At 48.9% G+C, this 17,802-nt stretch overlaps 2 long non-coding RNA genes across 2 annotated transcripts in view; one reads left to right on the top strand and one right to left on the bottom strand.

Moving 5' to 3' along the window:
* The window catches only part of LOC106994823 (uncharacterized), a 30,090-nt gene extending 13,907 nt beyond the window's left edge, over nt 1-16,183 (bottom strand). The window contains exon 1 of the long non-coding RNA XR_013410097.1: nt 15,976-16,183. This is a non-coding gene — a long non-coding RNA (uncharacterized LOC106994823). The remainder of the gene's footprint in view (nt 1-15,975) is intronic.
* On the top strand, nt 8,917-16,127 carry LOC144337261 (uncharacterized). Its single transcript, XR_013410115.1, has 2 exons — nt 8,917-9,256; nt 15,569-16,127. It is a non-coding gene; the product is annotated as an uncharacterized LOC144337261 (long non-coding RNA).
* Nucleotides 16,184-17,802: the final 1,619 nt, after the last annotated feature.

Genomic DNA, 17,802 nt, shown 5'->3' with positions numbered 1-17,802 from the left:
TGGCGCACACCTGTAATTCTAGCTACTTGGGAGGCTGAGGCAGGAGAATCACTTGAACCCGGAGGTGGATCACCACTGCATTCCAGCCTGGACGACAGCGTGAGACGTTGTCTCAAAAACAAACAAACAAACATAAAAACCTGCAGTGTTTGCCAGAGATTGGGGAGGGAGGGACGAACAGGTGGCACACAGAGGATTTTTAGGGCCATGAAACAACTCTGTGTGATACTGTAGTGGTGAAGACATGTCATTATACTTTTGTCCAAAACCATGTACAACACCAAGTGTGAACCCTAATGTCAGCTATGGACTTTGGGTGATAATGATGTGTCATGGTAAGTTGATCAGCCATAAAAGAATGTACCACTCTAGACCCGGCACGGGGGCTCACACCTGTAATCCCAGTACTTTGGGAGGCCGAGGCGGGTGGATCACCTGAGGTCAGGAGTTGGAGACTAGCCTGGCCAACATGGTGAAACCCCGTCTCTACTAAAAATACAAAAATTAGCTGAGTGTGGTGGCAGGCGCCTGTAATCCCAGCTACTCAGGAGGCTGAGGCAGGAGAATCGCTTGAACCTGGGAGGCGGAGGTTGCAGTAAGCCGAGATCGCGCCACTGCACTCCAGCCTGGGCGACAGAGCGACACTCTGTCTCAAAAAAAAAGAAAAAAAAAATGTACTGCTCTGGTGGAGGATGTTGATAGTGGGAGAAGAGGTGCATGTGTCAGGGAAAGGAGGGTAAATGGAACTTTCCACTCAATTCTGCTGTAAATCTAAAACCACTCTAAAAATTAAAGTCTCTTTAAAATCCTGCCCCGGCAAGGTGCAGTGGCTCATGCCTGTTAATCCCAGCACTTTGGGAGCCCAAGGTGGTGGATCCCTTGAGCCCCAGGAGTTTGTGGCCAGTCTAGGGAACATAGCAAGATCTCATGTATACAAACAAAACAAAACAAAAACAGAAACATTTAGCTGGATGTGGTGGGGCACGCCTGTAGTCCCAGCTACTTGGGTGACTGAAGTGGGAGAATTGCTTCAGTCCGGGAGGTGGAGGGTATACTGAGCTATTATTTTGCCACTGCACTCCAGTCTGGGTGACAGAGCAAGAGATTGTCTCAGAAAAGGATAGAGAGGAGAGGAGAAGTGGGGTGGGGAAAGAGCAGGGGAGGGGAGGGGGAGAGGAGGGGAGAGGAGGGGAGGGGAGGGGAGGGGGAGAGGAGGGGAGAGGAGGGGGAGAGGGAGAGGAGGGGGAGAGGAGAGGGAGGGAAGGAAGGAAGGAAGGTAGGTCAAGTCAGCAGAAGCAAAAAACCGATAGATTTATTATTTATTTATTTATTTTTATTTTATTTATTTATTTTTTTGAGATGGAGTCTTGCTCTGTCACCCAGGCTGGAGTGTAGTGACGTGATCTCGTCTCACTGCAACCTACGCCTCCCAGGTTCAAGAGATTCTCCTGCCTTACCCTCCTGAGTAGCTGAGACTACAGGCGCGTGCCACCAGGTTCGGCTAGTTTTTGGATTTCTTTTTTTTCTTTTTTTTTTGAGACGGAGTCTTGCTGTGTCACCCAGGCTGGAGTGCAATGGCCAGATCTCGGCTCACTGCAAGCTCTGCCTCCCGGGTTCACGCCATTCTCCTGCCTCAGCCTCCCGAGTAGCTGGGACTACAGGCACCCACCACCTCGCCCGGCTAGTTTTTTTTTTGTATTTTTTATTAGAGACGGGGTTTCACCGTGTTAGCCAGGATGGTCTCGATCTCCTGACGTGATCTGCCCGTCTCGGCCTCCCAAAGTGCTGGGATTACAGGCTTGAGCCACCGCGCCCGGCCGTTTTTGGATTTCTTTAGAGTCAGGGTTTCACCGTGTTAGCCAGGATGGTCTGGATCTCCTAACCTCGTGATCTGCCGGCCTCAGCCTCAGCCTCTCAAAGCCTCTGTTGGGATTACAGACGTTAGCCACCATGCCCGGCCTGGCCTATTATTTATTTACTTATTTATTTATTTGAGACAGAGTCTATTTCTGTCACCCAGGCTGGAGTGCTGTGGCATGATCTCAGCTCACTGCAACCTCCTCCTCCCAGGTCAAGTGATTCTCCAGCTCAGCCTCCTGAGTGGCTGGGACTACAGGTGCCCACCACCACGCCCAGCTAGTATTTTTAGAGATAGGGTTTCACCTTGTTGACCACCCTGGTCTCAAATTCCTGACCTCAAGTGATCTGCCCACCTTGGCCTCCCTAAGTGCTGAGATTGTGAGCCTGAGCCACCACGCCGGCCAAAAACCAATAGATTTAGATCCCCAAAGATGGCAGAAGTTGAAATGGCCAGATGCAAACCTCAGAACCTAAGTTAATTTAGAACAAGATGCTGGACTAATGCTATTACATTTTGGCATTCTTTTTTATTTTTATTTATTTATTTTTTTTGAGACAGAGTCTCGCTCTGTCACCCAGGCTAGAGTGCAGTGGTCCAGTCTTGGCTCACTGCAGACTCCGCCTTCCGGGTTCGCGCCATTCTCCTGCCTCAGCCTCCCGAGTAGCTGGGACTACAGGTGACCGCCACCGCGCCCGGCTAATTTTTTGTATTTTTAGGAAAGACGGGGTTTTATCGTGTTAGCCAAGATGGACTCAATCTCCTGACCTCATGATCCGCCCGCCTCGACCTCCCAAAATGCTAGGATTACAGGTGTCAGCCACCGCAGCTGGCCTATTTTGACATTCTTTCTAAAATCAACCTGGAGGAAATAGGAAGAAGAGAGTGAGAATTTTTTTTTTTTTTTTTTTTTTTTTTTTTTTGAGACGGAGCCTCGCTCTGTCACCCGGGCTGGAGTGCAGTGGCCAGATCTCAGCTCACTGCAAGCTCCGCCTCCCGGGTTTACGCCATTCTCCTGCCTCAGCCTCCCGAGTAGCTGGGACTACAGGCGCCGCCACCTCGCCCGGCTAGTTTTTTTGTATTTTTTAGTAGAGACGGGGTTTCACCGTGTTACCAGGATGGTCTCGATCTCCTGACCTCATGATCCACCCGTCTCGGCCTCCCAAAGTGCTGGGATTACAGGCTTGAGCCACCGCGCCCGGCCTTTTTTTTTTTTTTTTTTTGAGACGGAGTCTTGCTCTGTCACCCAGGCTGGAGTGCAGTGGCCGGATCTCAGCTCACTGCAAGCTCCGCCTCCCGGGTTTACGCCATTCTCCTGCCTCAGCCTCCCGAGTAGCTGGGACTACAGGCTCCCGCCACCTCACCCGGCTAGTTTTTTGTATTTTTTAGTAGAGACGGGGTTTCACCGTGTTAGCCGGGATCGTCTCTCGATCTCCTGACCTCGTGATCCGCCCATCTCGGCCTCCCAAAGTGCTGGGATTACAGGCTTGAGCCACCGCGCCCGGCCTTTTTTTTTTTTTTTTTTAAGAGACAGTCTTGCTCTGTTGCCCAGGCTGGAGTTGAACACTGCAACCACAGTTCATTGCAGCCTTGAACTCCTGGGCTCCAGCAATCCTTACACCTCAGCCAAGTAGCTAGGAATATAGGTGCGTGCCACCATGCCTGGCTAATTTTTGTAAGTTTTTTTGTAGAGGCAAGGTCTTCTATAGAGTTTTCAGTGTTTTCTGTATTCTTTTTTTTTTTTTTTTTTTAGACAGAGTCTTGCTCTATTGCCCAGGCTGGAGTACAGTGGGACAATCTCGGCTCACTGCAACCTCCACCTTCTGAGTTCAAGCAATTCTCCTGCCTTAGCCTCTCAAATAGCTGGGACTAAAGGCGTGTGCCACCACACCTGGCTAATTTTTTTTTGTATTTTTAGTAGAGATGGAGTTTCACCATGTTGGTCAGGCTGGTCTCGAACTCCTGACATCAAATGATCCACTCTCTCGGCCTCCCAAAGTGCTGGGATTACAAGCGTGAGCCACCATGCCCAGCCTTCTTTATTCTTTTTTTTTTTTAATTTTAAAAATATTTGAAAAATTGAGCCTGGCACGGAGGCTCATGCGTGTAATCCCAGCACTTTGGGAGGACGAGGTGGGCAGATCAAAAGGTCAGGAGTTCGAGACCAGCCTGACCAACATGGTGAAACCCCGTCTGTGCTAAAAAATACAAAATCAGCCAGGTGTGGTGGCACATGCCTGTAATCCTAGCTACTCAGGAGGCTGAGGCAGGAGAATTGCTTGAACCTGAGAGGTAGAGTTTGCAGTGAGCTGAGATTGTGCCATTGCATTCCAGCCTAGGCAACAGAGTGAGACTGCGTCTCAAAAAAAAAAAAAAAAAATTGAAAAATTGAGACAGGGCTGGGTGCAGTGGCTCACGCCTGTAATCCCAGCACTTTGGGAGGCCGAGACGGGCGGATCACGAGGTCAGGAGATCGAGACCATCCTGGCTAATACGGTGAAACCCCGTCTCTACTAAAAATACAAAAAATTAGCCGGGCGTGGTGGTGGGCGCCTGTGGTCCCAGCTACTCGGGAGGCTGAGGCAGGAGAATGGCGTGAACCCGGGAGGCAGAGCTTGCAGTGAGCCAAGATCGCGCCACTGCACTCCAGGCTGGGTGATAGAGCGAGACTCCGTCTCAAAAAAAAAAAAAAGAAGAAAAAAAAGAAAAATTGAGACAGGGTCTCACTATGTTGCCCAGGCTTGTTTGGAACTCCTAGACTCAAGGAACCCTCCTGCCTTGGCCTCCCAAAGTGCTGGGATTACAGGCATGAGCCACCGTGCCCAGCCTGACAATGTTTTCTTTATATCCAGGGCTTTTCGCCCAAGGATTTAATACCCCTCCCGGCTAGTACACCTCTGAGCTCAAAGGTAAAGCACGGAGTTATCATATTTCCCTCCATAAAAGACAGAACAGGGAACTGGCATTTCCTCAAAGTAAAAATACCCTCTCTAACAGACAGAATATACCTGGAAATACCCTCTGTGTCTGGCAGAATAGCTGATTTCTTCAGGTGAAAATGAGGCAATAGGCCGGGCGCAGTGCCTCATACCTGTAATCCCAGCACTTTGGGAGGCCGAGGCGGGCAGATCACTGGAGGTTAGGAGTTTGAGACCAGCTTAGCCAACATGGTGAAACCCAGTCTCCACTAAAAATACAAAACTTCGGTGGGCGTGGTGGAGTGTGCCTGTAATCCCAGCTACTAGGGAGGCTGAGGCAGGAGAATCGCTTGAACCTGGGAGGTGGAGGTTGCCGTGAGCCAAGATCACGCCACTGCACTCCAGCCTGGGCAACAGAGTGAATGAGACTCCGTCTCAAAAAATAAAATAATAAATAAAGAGAAAAAAATGCAAATCCAGAAGATATTGCAAGAAACATATGAAGTAAAGCGGTTAGAATAATTTGGTAAAGTTTTCTGTTGCCTTAAAATGAAACTTTGATGTAAGAAACAGAAAAATATGGCCGGGTGCAGTGGCTCATGCCTGTAATCCCATCACTTTGGGAGGCTGAGGCGGGCGGATCATGAGGTCAGGAGATCGAGACTATTCTGGCTAATACAGTGAAACCCAGTCTCTACTAAAAATACCAAAAAAAAAAAAAAAAAAATTAGCCAGGCGTGGCGGTGGGCGCCTATAGTCCCAGCTACTTCAGAGACTGAGGCAGGAGAATGGCGTGAACCTGGGAGGCCGAGATCATGCCACTGCACTCCAGCCTGGGCAATACAGCGAGACTCTGTATCAAAAAAAAAAAAAAAAAAAGGAAAGAAACAGAAAAATATATCCTCAATAGTTGAAAATTAAAGTCTAGATTATATCCACATTTTGGGGTTTGAGGAGGGAGAGATAAACTGAAGTAATAAATGAAGATGATAAACACAGTGTAAATTATATCAACAATTAAATGTAAATTAACAAGACTTCACCAGTTAAAAGACAAAGTTTGATAACACACATTAAAACATATACACACTAAATCCAGATCAATGGTGTTTTATAAGAAACACACTGGCCATGGGTGGTGGCTCACACCTGTAATCCCAGTACTTTGGGAGGCTGAGGCAGGCGGATCACCTGAGGTCAGAAGCTCGAGACCAGCCTGGCCAATATGGTAAAACCCAAACTCTACTAAAAGTACAAAAATTAGCTGGGCATGGTTGCACATGCCTAGAATCTCAGCTACTCAGGAGGCTGAGGCAGGAGAATCACTTGAACCCATGAGGCAGAGGCTGCCGTGAGCCGAGGTCGCGCCATTGTACTCCAACCTGGGCGACAGAGTGGGACTCTCTGTCTCAAAAAAAAAGAAAAGAAAAGAAAGAAACACACTTAAAAGAATGCAAAGTTAGAAGTGAAAAATTGTAAACAAGTCCACTGGAATGCAGAGAAAGCCGGGTGTGGTGGCTCACACCTTATCCCAGCACTTTGGGAGGCCGAGGCGGGAGGATTGCTTGAGCCCAGGAGTTCAAGACCAGCTTGTGCATCATAGTGATCCCTGTTTCTGCTAAAAATAATAATAATAAAAAAATTAAGGCCGGGCGCGGTGGCTCAAGCCTGTAATCCCAGCACTTTGGGAGGCCGAGACGGGCGAATCACGAGGTCAGGAGATCGAGACCATCCTGGCTAAAGCGGTGAAACCCCGTCTCTACTAAAAAATACAAAAAAAACTAGCCAGGCGAGGCAGTGGGGGCCTGTAGTCCCAGCTACTTGGGAGGCTGAGGCAGGAGAATGGCCTGAACGCGGGAGGCGGAGCTTGCAGTGAGCTGAAATCCGGCCACTGCACTCCAGCCTGGGCGACAGAGGGAGGCTGAGGTGGGAGGATGGCTTGAGTCTGGGTGGTCAAGGCTGCAGTGAACTGTGATCGTGCCACTGCACTCCAGCCTGGGTGACAGAGCAAGACCCTGTCTCAAAAGCAAAAATTAGAACAATTTAAATTTCCACATATATGAGGATCTTAAATTCCTCTGTTTGACGTTAACTGGAGATCTAATTGCACAGTGATCAGAAACATTGATCTGTATGATACCTGTTCATTGAAATTTATCGAGAGTTTCTTTTGGTTTAGTACAGATCAATTTTTATAAGTGTGCTTCAGAAAAAAATGTGTGTGCTTCAATTGTTGAATGAAGAGCACTCTATGTATCTACTGATTGATTCATCCATCCATCCATCCATCCACTTATTCATACTCCTCCCTAGTTCATTTCTCAATGAAAAGAATGTCCCTGTGTGCTCCTGGGGGTACATACAGAAGGAGAGACAGGTAATTGCACATAACAAGTCTATTCCAGAGTTGCTACCTCCCAAATCCTTTAGATTTTTAAATTTTATTTATTTATTTATTTATTTTTGAGACAGTCTCACTCTGTCACCCAGGATGGAGTGCAGTGGCAGGATCTTAGCTCACTGCAACCTGCAACCTCCACCTTCCGCGTTCAAGCCATTCTCCTGCCTCAGCCTCCTGAGTAGCTGGGACTACAGGCACCCACCACCACACCTGGCTAATTTTTATATTTTTAGTAGAGACAGCATTTCACCATGTTAGCCAGGCTGGTCTCAAACTCCTGAGCTCAGCTGATCTGCCTGCCTCAGCCTCCCAAAGTGCTGGGATGACAGGCATGAGCCACTGCGCCCGGCCACTTTACCTTCTCTTCTTGACATTCCACCAGGGAAGTTCTGGGATATTAACCTAATTAAACGTAGGCCACCACTGAACCCAAGTTTTGGTCCATTATTATTAGAGCTACTTCCAGCTGCTCAAGCTAGCACATTAAATTCAGAATTAATAAACTAATTCATTCCCATCAAACTACATTCCATCCTCCCTGGTGCAACACAGTTAGAATCCATTGCTACACATACACCCAGGTTTTGGAGCTCTTTGGAAATACACAGCATCTCCATCTCCTTCTGGTACTGAGAGATTAAAGTCCTGAGCTCATCATTTTCTTTATGTCGTCTTCCCAGTGTGACAGAAATAGCTGTTCTGTTCCACAGCCTTCATCGCTATATTGCTCAAGGTCAGCAGTTAGTTGATTTTCTAAAGTCTTTAAAAACAGGTTTTCTTTTTGTTTTTTTTGGCTGGGCGCAATGGCTCATGCCTGTAATCCCAGCACTTTGGGAGGCCAAGGCAGGAAGACTCCTTGAGTCTAGGAGTTCCAAACAAGCCTGGGCAACATAGTGAGACCCTGTCTCAGGCTCTAGAGTAGCTGGGATTACAGGTCCGTGCCACCACACCTGGTTGCGGTATTTTGTATTTTTTAGTAGAGACCAGGTTTCACCCTGTTGGCCAGGCTGGTCTCGAACTCCTGACTTCACATGATCCACCTGCCTCGGCCTCCCAAAGTGCTGGGATTACAGGCGGGAGCCACCACACCTGGCCTTAATCACCTTTTCTTTTTTTTTTGGACGAAGTCTCACTCTTGTCCCCCAAGCTGGAGTGCAATGGTGCGATCTTGGCTCACTGCAATCTCCGCCTCCCGGGTTCAAGCAATTCTCCTGCCTCAGCCTCCCGAGTAGCTGGGATTACAGGTGCCTGCCACCATGCCTGGCTAATTTTTGTATTTTAAGTAGAGACGGGGTTTCACCATTTTGACCAGGCTGGTCTCGAACTCTTGACCTCAGGTGATCTGCCCACCTCGGCCTCCCAAAGTGCCGGGATTACAGGCGTGAGCCACCATGCCCAGCCAGATTTTTAAAATTTTTTGTAGAGATAGGGTCTCATCATATTGCCAAAACTGCTCTCGAATTCCTGGCCTCAAGTGATCCTCCTGCCTTAGCCTCCCAAAGTGTTAGGAGGTGTGAGCTATCACACCTGGCCCCCCAGTGAATGAATTTGAGAGAGAATGGAAGGCAAATAATTGTATTTATTTATTTATTTTGATACAGGATCTTGCTCTGTTGCTCAGGCTGGAGTGCAGTGGTGCTATCTCTGCTCACTGCAGCCTCCATTTCCTGGGCTCAAGCTATTCTCCCACTTCAGCCTCTCCAGTAGTTGGGACTACAGGCTTGAGCCACCACACCTGGTTACTTTTGTTTATTTATTATATTTTTGTTGTTGTTGTAGTGCTGGAGTCTCACTATGTTGCTTGGGTTGGCCTTGAACTCCTGGACTTAAGCAGTCCTCCTGACTCAGCCTCCAAAAGTGCCGCGATTACTGGCATGAACCACCGTGCCCGGCAGATATCAGTGATGAGACGTGCTGCAAAGTGGAGTGCAGAAATGGGTTGGTAGACAGTGGGAAAAGTGGGAAGTACAGAAAATCCAAGATTCACAGATTCATCTGTGTTCAACCAGATGTCCACGTTTCAAGTCTTGAAATCCCACTCGTTTTCTTTTCATTTCTTTTTTTTTTTTTTGAGACAGAGTCTCGCTCTGTTGCCCAGGCTGGAGTGCAGTGGCCTCAAGTCTCAAAGTCCCACTCGTTTTCAATTGACACCCAAATCTTCATATTAGAAACTTGTGGCCGGGCGCGGTGGCTCAAGCCTGTAATCCCAGCACTTTGGGAGGCCGAGACGGGCGGATCACGAGGTCAGGAGATCGAGACCATCCTGGCGAACACGGTGAAACCCCCGTCGCTACTAAAAAAAATACAAAAAAAAAAAAAAAAAAAGAAACTTGTGCTGGATGCGGTGGCTTACGCCTGTAATCCCAGCACATTGGGAGGCCAAGGTGGGTGGATCACTTGAGGTCAGGAGTTTGAAACCAGCCTGACCAACATGGTGAAACCCCGTCGCTACTAAAAATACAAAAAAATCAGCTGTGTGTGGTGGCGCACACCTGTAGCCCCAGCTACTCAGAAGGCTGAGGCACAAGAATCGTTTGAACCCAGGAGGTGGAGGTTGCAGTGACCCAAGATCGCGTCACCGCACTCCAGCCTGGGTGACAGAGTGAGCCTCTGTCTCAAAAAAAACTAGCCGTGCACTGTGGCTCACGCCTATAATCCCAGCACTTTGGGAGGCCAAGATGGACGGATCACAAGGTGAAGAGTTCAAGACCAGCCTGGCTAATATGAGGAAACCCGTCTCTACTAAAAACACAAAATTAGCCAGAGGTGGTGGCGTGCGCCTGTACCCAGCTACTTGGGAAGCTGAGGCAGGAGAATCCCTTGAATCCAAGAGGCGGAGGTTGCAGTGAGCCGAGATTGCGCCACTGCACTCCAGTCTAAGCGACAGAGCAAGACTCTGTCTGAAAAAAAATTAAAAAAAATTAGCCCGGCATGGTGGTGCACCCGTAATGCCAGTTACTCGGGAGGCTGAGACACAACAATCACTTGAACCCAGAATGCGGAGGTTGCAGTGACCAAAGGTCATGCTACTGCACTCCAGCCTGGGCTACAGAGTGAGACACTTGTCTCAACAATAAATAAATAAATTAAATTAAATTAAATAGACACCTGGCAATACTTAAAATTCCACTTGGTATGCCACTCTGCCGCCCATAGTTACATTTTGTGGTGGATTTTCAGTAATATGGCACTGTATACACAAGGAATATAAAAATATTTTAGGGCTTCCAGGGCAGCTCTCTGGCTTTCTGACTGACTGGAGGTGACAGTTTAAAGATCTGAGCTTGGCTGGGTGTCACGGTTCATGCCTGCCATCCCAGTGCTTTGGGAGGCTGTGGTAAGAGAATCACTTGCATCCAGGAGTTCAACACTAGCCTGGGCAACATAGCAAGACCTTGTCAAAAAATAAAATAAAATAAAGTAGCCAGTAGTGCACACCTCTAGTCCTAGCTATTTGGGAGGCTGAGGCAGGAGGATTACTTGAATCCAGGAGTTTGAGGTTACAGTGAGCTGTGATTGTGCAACTACACCTCAGCCTGCACAACAGAGGGAGACCTTATCTCCAAAAACAAACAAACAAAAACCAAAAAAATCCCAAGCTTGTAATGTCCTTTCAGTAGGCGTCTCAGGGTACTCAGAAGACACCACTGCAGGCCGGGCGCGGTGGCTCAAGCCTGTAATCCCAGCACTTTGGGAGGCCGAGACAGGTGGATCACGAGGTCAGGAGATCGAGACCATCCTGGCTAACACGGTGAGACCCCATCTCTACTAAAAATACAAAAAAGAAAAAATTAGCCGGGCGTGGTGGCGGGCGCCTGTAGTCCCAGCTATTCAGGAGGCTGAGGCAGGAGAATGGTGTGAACCCAGTGGGCGGAGCTTGCAGTGAGAGGAGATCACGCCACTGCACTCCAGCCTGGGCGACAGAGCGAGACTCCGTCTCCAGAAAAAAAAAAAAACAACCCAAAATGCAACTAAAGCATACTCAGCCAGGCATGCCGGCTCACCCCTGTAATCCCAGTGCTTTGGGAGGCCAAGGCAGGAAGATCACTTGAGGTCAGGAGTTCAAGACCAGGAGTTCAAATCCCATCTCTAATGAAAATACAAAAGTGGCCGGGCACGCTCACACCTGTAATTCCAGCACTTTGGGGGGCTGAGGCGGGCGGATCACGAGGTCAGGAGATCGAGACCATCCTAGCTAACACGGTGAAACCCCACCTCTACTAAAAACACACACAAAAAAATTAGCCGGGCATGGTGGCGGGCGCCTGTAGTCCCAGCTACTCGGGAGGCTGGGGCAGGAGAATGACGTGAACCTGGGAGGTGGAGCCTGCAGTGAGCCGAGATCGCGCCACTGCACTCCAGCCTGGGTGACAGAGCAAGACTCTGTCTCAAAACAAAACAAAACAAAACAAAAATACAAAAGTTGGCCAGGTGTGGTGGCGTGTGCCTGTATTTCTACTCGGGAGGCTGAGGCAGGAGAATTGCTTGAACTCAGGAGGCAGAGGTTACAGTGAGGCAAGAGGGAGCCACTGCCCTCCAGCCTGGGCCACAGAGCGAGACTCTGTCTCAAAAATAAATAAATAAATAACATAAAATAAAAATTAGCTGGGCATGGTGGAGCGTGCCTGTGGTCCCAACTACTCGGGAGGCTAAGTTGGGAGGATTGCTTGAGCCCAGGAGCTCGAGGCTGCAGTGAGCCATGATCACACCACTCTACTTCAGCCTGGGTATCAGACCAAGACCCTGTCTCAAAAAATAATAATAGATAAATAAATGAACAAACAATTCCCCAAAACCCACCTTTGAAAAACTCCTTCCTATGACAAAATCTGTGTCAGTCAGGGTATATTCAGGAGACAGAAATCACACTGGTTATTTTAACAGAGATGACCGAATATAAATAAATTTAGGTATTAAAGGATTGGTAACTAGGAAACTGAAAAGGCAAAAAGGGGACCCTGTGGTATTGTGGTGGCAGGAACTACAGGAAACAGCATTATACTGGTCCTGCTGTCACAGGACGCACCCCAGAAACTAGGGTTCAGCCTGGGAGGCCAAGTGGGTTCTTGGCTTCACACGGGAAAGGATTCAAGAGGAACAGGAGCCGGGCGCGGTGGCTCAAGCCTGTAATCCCAGCACTTTGGGAGGCCGAGATGGGCGGATCACGAGGTCAGGAGATCTAGACCATCCTGGCTAACACGGTGAAACCCCGTCTCTACTAAAAAAAATACAAAAAACTAGCCGGGCGAGGTGGCAGGCGCCTGTAGTCCCAGCTACTTGGGAGGCTGAGGCAGGAGAATGGCGTAAACCCAGGAGGCGGAGCTTGCAGTGAGCTGAGATCTGGCCACTGCACTCCAGCCTGGGTGACAGAGCAAGACTCCGTCTCAAAAAAAAAAAAAAAAAAAGAGCAACAGGAGTTCAAGACCAGCCTGTACAACATAGTGAGGCTCTGTCTATGCTAAAAATAATTTTAGGCCGGGCACGGTAACTTACCCCTGTAATCTCAACACTTTGGGAGGCCGAGTCCGGGTGGATCACTTCAGGTCAGGAGTTCGAGACCAGCCTGACCAACATGGTGAAATCCTGTCTCTACTAACAGTACAAAAATTAGCTGGGTGTGGTGGCACGCACCTGTAATCCCAGCTACTTGGGAGGCTGAGGCTGGAGAATCGCTTGAACCCAGGAGGCAGAGGTTGCAGTGAGCCAAGATCATGCCATTGCACTCCAGCCTGTGCAATTCCATCTCAAAAAAATAAATAAATAAAAATAAAAATAATTTTTAAAATTGGCCAAGTGGGCATGGTGGTGCCTACCTGTAGTCCCAGCTACTCGGGAGGCTGAGGCTGAAGGGTTGTTTGAGCCTGGGAGATCGAGGCTATAGTGAGGCATGATGGTACCACTGCAGTGTAGTCTGGGTAACAGAGTGAGACCCTGTCTCAAAAAAAAAAAAAAAAAATCAAGAGCAAGTGGATACAGTAAAGTGAAAGCAAGATTATTAAGAAAGTAAAGGAATAGCCAGGCACTGTGGCTCACGCCTGTAATTCCAGCACTTTGGGAGGTGGAGGCGGACAGATCACCTGAGGTCAGGAGTTCGAGACCAGCCTGACCAAAATGATGAAACCTCCATCTCTACTAAAAATACAAAAATAAGCCAGGCGTGGTGGCGGGCACCTATAATCCCAGCTACCCGGGAGGCTGAGACAGGAGGATCGCGTGAACCCGGGAGGCAGAGGTTGCAGTGAGCTGAGATCGCACCATTGCACTCCGGCCTGGGCAACAAGAGCGAAACTCTGTCTCCAAAAAAAAAAAAAAAAAGAAAGAAAAGAAAAGAAAGTAGGCCGGGCGCGGTGGCTCAAGCCTGTAATCCCAGCACTTTGGGAGGCCGAGACGGGCGGATCACGAGGTCAGGAGATCGAGACCATCCTGGCTAACACGGTGAAACCCCGTCTCTACTAAAAAGTACAAAAAACTAGCCCGGCAAGGTGGCGAGCGCCTGTAGTCCCAGCTACTCGGGAGGCTGAGCCAGGAGAATGGCGTAAACCCGGGAGGCGGAGCTTGCAGTGAGCAGAGATCCGGCCACCGCACTCCAGCCTGGGTGACAGAGCGAGACTCCGTCTCAAAAAAAAAAAAAAAAAAGAAAAGAAAGTAAAGGAAAAAAAGTGGCCGGGTGCAGTGTCTCACCCCTGTAATCCCAACACTTTGGAGGCCAAGGCAGGCGGATCACTTGAAGCCAGGAGTTCAAGACCAGCCTGGCCAACATGGCGAAACCCCATTTCTACTAAAAAATACAAAAACTGGCCAGGCGCTGTGGCTCATGCCTGTAATCCCAGCACTTTGGGAGGCCAAGGCAGGCGAATCACCTGAAGTCGGGAGTTCGAGACCAGCCTGACCAACATGGAGAAACCTCATCTCTACTAAAAATACAAAATTAGCTGGGCGTGGTGGTGCATGCCTGTAATCCCAGCTACTTGGGAGGCTGAGGCAGGAGAATCGCTTGAACTCGGTAGGTGGAGGTTGCGGTGAGCCAAGATCGTGCCATTGCACTCCAGCCTGGGCAACAAGAGTGGAACTCCATCTCAAACAAACAAGAAAACAAAATAAAACAAATACAAAAATTAGCCAGGTATGGTAGCATGTTCCTGTAGTCCCAGCTACTCAGGAGGCGAGGCACAAGAAATGCTTGAACCTGGGAGGTGGAGGTTGCAATGAACCGAGAATATGTCAGTGCACTCCAGCAGCCTGGGCGACAGAGGGAGATCCTGTCTCAAAAAAAAGGGAATGAATGAAAGAGAGTGGCTACCCCACAGGTAGAGTAGTCCCAAGGGCTATTGGTTGACTATTTTGATTTTTTTTTTTTTTTTTTTTTTGAGACGGAGTCTCGCTCTGTAGCCCAGGCTGGAGTGCAGTGGCCGGATCTCAGCTCACTGCAAGCTCCGCCTCCCAGGTTCACGCCATTCTCCGGCCTCAGCCTCCCGAGTAGCTGGGACTACAGGCGCCCGCCACCTCGCCCGGCTAGTTTTTTGTATTTCTTAGTAGAGACGGGGTTTCACCGTGTTATCCAGGATGGTCTCGATCTCCTGACCTCGTGATCCACCCGTCTTGGCCTCCCAAAGTGCTGGGATTACAGGCTTGAGCCACCGTGCCCGGCCTATTTTGATATATTTTTATGGTTGTAGTTATTTTTTGATTATATGCTAAATAAGGGTGGATTATGCCTGAGTTTTCTGGGTAAGGAACAGGGAACTCACAGAACCTGCATTTTCTCCCCTATCCAGATGATGACGAGTAACTTCTCAGCATGGCCGTGGCGTCTGTAAACTGTCATGGCGTGGGTGGAAGTGTTTTTGGCATGCGAATGCGTTCTAATTTGTATATAATGAGCAGTGAGGGTAGCCAGAGGTCACTTTCATCCTGTCTTGATTCCAGCTGGTTTTGGCCAGTTTCTTTTACTGTCTCCCGTGTTATCAGCAGGGTCATGGTCACGTGTTGTCTTGGAAATTAGTCCTGCCAAATTCCTACTTTATTCCCCGCTCAGACATTACATAGGCCTCCTTAATCTTTTTTCTTTTTTTTTCTGAGACAGAGTTTCGCTCTTGTTGCCCAGGCTGGAGTGCAATGGCAATCTCGGCTCACCGCAACCTCCTCCTCCTGAGTTCAAGTGATTCTCCTGACTCAACCTCCCGGGTAGCTGGGATTACAGGCATGCGCCATCATGCCCAGCCAATTTTTTGTATTTTTAGTAGAGACGGGGTTTCTCCACGTTGGTCATGCTGGTCTCGAACTCCTGACCTCAGGTGATCCCCCTCCTTGGCCTCCCAAAGTGCGGGGATTACAGGCGTGAGCCACTGCGCCCGGCCTTTTTTTTTTTTTTTTTTTTTTTTTGAGACGGAGTTTTGCTCAGTCGCCCAGGCTGGAGTACAATGGTGAGATCTCGGCTCACTGCAGCCTCTGCAGTGAGCCACGGGGCCAAGACCGCCCCACCCTAATCTTATTATGCAAATGAATCCTCCTCACGGCCAGAGCTCGCTTGCCTGCTCATTACAGTACGCTGTGGCTGGCAGAGAAGGAAAGATGGAGCCACCATATTGAACATGTCTAGTCCCTAGTTCCTAGTTCCTGCCAGGCCGGCATTCACCCATGCAAGCTCCCAACTTGCTGGTCTATCCCTGCAGCTCAACTTTACAAGCCGCTCTTTGTTAGAAAATGACTTGGGGCTGCTTTTCATTAAAAAGAAAAGCCTTACCAAGGACTTCCATGCCCTATCAGTCTACGTGATTTCGTCTTAACTCCTACCTCACCTTGACCTGGATCCTCTTCACGAGCGGGAACTGGAGTGGCTTTTTTGGCTCAGCCTGCTGCTGGTGACTTCTCAGAGAGGGAGCGTGGGAGCAAGCGAGTGCAGGAACTGCAGGGAACAAACGCTGGAGCCGGCCGGTCACTCCTCTGTGGTGGGAGCAGGCTCTGTGCAGGAGCGTCCAAGCCCCTGCCTTCTCCGCACCGGGGTTCTTGACTGGCGTCCAGGAAGAATTAGGTCACACGAACAGATTGTAGGGTAGTGTATGGGGAGGATTTTATTGGGTGATGGGAGTGGCTCTCCGCGGCATGGAGACCAGGAGAGGGTGCGGGAAGAAGGTGATCTTTCCCTGAAGCGGTCCCATCTGAAGTCAGCCCTGTCTATCCATTCGTAGTCTCTGATGCTCACTCATCAGCCGCTTGTGTTACTCTGCCAGCTGAAGCCTTTTTGTGGGCACAGGATAGGGGTGTGGCAGGCCAAAAAGGCAACATTTGGGTGGAAAAATGGGGTCAGCTGCTTTCACTTAGGGCGGCGGTTCCAGGCTTAAGGATAGGGTTTCGCCAGGACCCCAGCTGTTCTGTATCAGTCTGGGTATGATGAATGCTATGTAGCAGGGTAGTTGTTTGTATATCTTGTTGATATTTTTCTCTATTTGACCTGAGGTGTTTTTATAGGTACAGCAGGTTTTATTAATTACAGTCGTTCCCCTAGACCATACTAATTACTAATGTTCCATTAGGCCATGGATAGACTAATGCTAACCTGCTACCCATTACTACATCTGTTACAGACAAGGAACAGTCTCAATTTATCTAAACTGTCCTCCAGTCTATGGGACAGCAGTGTACAGAGGAAAGAAGTAAAGTTTGTTTTGTTTTTTTTTTTTTTTTTTTTTTTTTTTTTCTGAGACAGAGTCTCTGTCACCCAGGCTGGAGTGCAGTGGTGCGATCTTGGCTCACTGCAAGCTCCGCCTCCCAGGTTCATGCCATTCTCCTGCCTCAGCCTCCAGAGTAGCTGGGACTACAAGCGCCCGCCACCGCGCCCGGCTAATTTTTTGTATTTTTAGTAGAGACGGGGTTTCACCATGTTAGCCAGGATGGTCTCGATCCCCTGACCTCGTGATCCGCCCGCCTCAGCCTCCCAAAGTGCTGGGATTACTGGTGTGAACCACTGCACCCGGCCAAGTAAAGAAGTAAAGTTTTGAAGAGTTGCCTCATGATGGGTAAATCCTCCCCTTGGGGCCAACAAGTTGATGGCAGCCCCAACTCTAGCCAAGATAAGGCCAATTACCTGCTTAGCTCTTGGGTGAGTGATGTCATATAACTATATATTAGGGGGCTTTGCCTGTCCTGTTATACATTGACTTCTGAACCAAACATCAATACACTGTTAACCATGGGTTTTATGATTTCAAATGAAAGAAAAGTTATTTGGAGGCTGACTGAATGGGTGGGTATCTGATATAGTTTTGTTCTGTGTCCCCACCCAAATCTCATCTCAAATTGCAATGCCTGTAATCCGCACACGTCTGTACCCGCCCAAATCTCATCTCAAATTGTAATGCCCGTAATCCGCACACGTCGAGGGAGGGTGCAGGTGGGAGGTGATGGGATCATGGTGGTGGTTTTCCCCACGCTGTTCTTGTGATAGTGAGTTCTCACGAGATCTGATGTTTTGTTTTGTTTTGTTTTGTTTTGTTTGTTTTGTTTGAGATGGAGTTTTGCTCTTGTTGCCCAGGCTGGAGTGCAGTGGTGCGATCTTGGCTCACCGAAACCTCCACCTCCCAAGTTCAAGCGATTCTCCTGCCTCAGCCTCCCTAGTAGCTGGGATT

This window comes from Macaca mulatta, chromosome 19, assembly GCF_049350105.2.
Source record: "Macaca mulatta isolate MMU2019108-1 chromosome 19, T2T-MMU8v2.0, whole genome shotgun sequence".
In the NCBI taxonomy this organism is placed as follows: domain Eukaryota; kingdom Metazoa; phylum Chordata; class Mammalia; order Primates; family Cercopithecidae; genus Macaca; species Macaca mulatta.
The sequence above is the reverse complement of the archived record's forward strand: the minus strand, read 5'-3'. Positions and strand labels throughout refer to the sequence as shown.